Genomic DNA, 2,011 nt, shown 5'->3' with positions numbered 1-2,011 from the left:
CCCCTTGGGGCGCAGTCAGTTTCCTGCGTCCTGGGCAGCTGGGGGAGGCCGAGAGCCAGGGGACGGGCAGGCAGGCGCGCTCAGCAGGGACGAGCCTGTCCACGGCCTGTCCACGGCCTGTCCACGGTCCGTCTACTGCTTGTCCATGCTTGTCTTTGCTACACCTCCAAACTGATTGTAGGAAGACAGCCGTCATACCACACATCCGTGCCTGGGTCAGAAGGACACATCTTAGTGATCAGTGAGCGGGTTACCCACATGCGGGAGGGCTCCTCCGGCCTCACCTGGGCTGCCAGGAGACTCCAGCGGGCACCTTCCCACGGACGTCACGTGGATGCAAGTGACACGGGCAAGTATGTCCCCTGTGACTACCCTCACCGCGGCCCTCGGGAGTCACGACAGTGACAGCGTCCCAGACACCTTGACTTGGTCTCTTAGATATTTGAAACACGAAAGAGGCTGCACAAGACCATCTCCGGCTAATGGGATGCCTCACGGGAGGCCTGAGCCAGGGGGAAGCCGGTCAGGATCCCCGCACCTCGTCCAGGAGGCCACGCGGGGAAGGTGGCGCCCACGCACCTCTTTAAAAAGCCAGTGCCCGACCCCCAAAGGCAGGATCCATCCCGTGGGACAGGCTGGTCCTTAGCAGCCCGAGCGCTCTAGATGGCCCCGGCCCTGCCCTCCCTCCTCACCAGCATGCGTTGTGTCCCCAGTTCCCAGCGAGGGTCCGGTCCCAGAGCTCTGGGGGTGGGGGTATTGGATTACCACCACCTGCAGCTATGGGGGGAAAGAGTGGGCTGGCCTAGGGATGCCCTAGTCTCTCTGTTTCCCTTCATCGCCTTCAGGCAGGTGTCCAGCCCTCGGAGCCGTCCCACGAGGGGCAGAAAGTCCCATGAGGGGCAATCCTCCAGCCAGCTTCCCCCGGGGCCACCGACTGCGTGCTGCCTCCAGGCAGGCGGGCCGCCCAGCAGCCCGTGTGGCCGACCGCATTTCCTGCAAGGCACCGCAACAGGGCCGGGGGGACACGAAGGGCCCCTGGGTGGAGGGGACAGAGGATGTCTGCCAGCAAGCTCCGCGGACAAGTGACCAGCTCCCTCCCCGAGGAGGAGCACAGACCGACACACCCAGGAGGGATTCCCCGGGAGGACCGGGGTCACCTTCTCTCCAGCCGCTGATGCTCGGGGGACTCGGGAGGAGATCCGGGTGCTATGGACGAGAGTGATGGGGCCACGCACCTGGTGGGATGGCGGGCGTTGGGAAAATGCAGAGACCGGTCCAGGGACGTCGGAGGAGGCAGGCCATCGGGAAGAAAGGATAGAAACTCTGAGTGGTGTGTGTGCACAGGATGGGAAGCCCTCGCCGGCCGCTCTCCTTTTCTTTCTTTTGAGGGATAAGGTTAAGGGGCAAAAATGACGCCAGACGAGGAGGGACGGCACCCAAGGGGCACCCTGGCTCCAGCTCGGCACAGGTGGGGCAGTGAGGGCGGTGCCAAGGGGGCGTCCATGGACGGCGTGGCCATGGATGGTGTGGCTGTGGATGGTGTGGCCATGACCAGTGTGTCTGTGGATGGGATGGGATGGGATGGATGGTGTGGCTGTGGATGGGCCAGTGTGGCCAGTGTGGCCATGGACAATGTGGAAGGTGTGTCTATGGATGGGACAGTGTGGACGGTGTGGCAGTGGATGGTGTGGCCGTGGACGGGACGGTGTGGACGGTGCTCTCACAGCCTTGAGTGGGGGCTGGGCGCTCGATTTAATTCCTAGACTCTGGGCTGCCTGGCAGTGGGCTTGAAGTGGTTGGAGGCACGAAGGGAAAACCAAAGAAGGAAAAATAAAACTCCTGACTCGGGAGGTGACACGGAAGGGGGGGCACAGCCAACACAGACACGTGCGCGTCCGTCACCAGCTGGTCACCTCCCGAGCCAGCAGGGGAGCAGGAGAGAAGGACCCCGGGTCGTTGACCCCCAGCAGGCGCGGGGCACGGGGGTGTCCCGGGTGAGGCGGAGAGCCCG

Source organism: Panthera leo, chromosome D2, assembly GCF_018350215.1.
Source record: "Panthera leo isolate Ple1 chromosome D2, P.leo_Ple1_pat1.1, whole genome shotgun sequence".
NCBI lineage: Eukaryota > Metazoa > Chordata > Mammalia > Carnivora > Felidae > Panthera > Panthera leo.
This window is presented reverse-complemented; position numbering follows the sequence as displayed.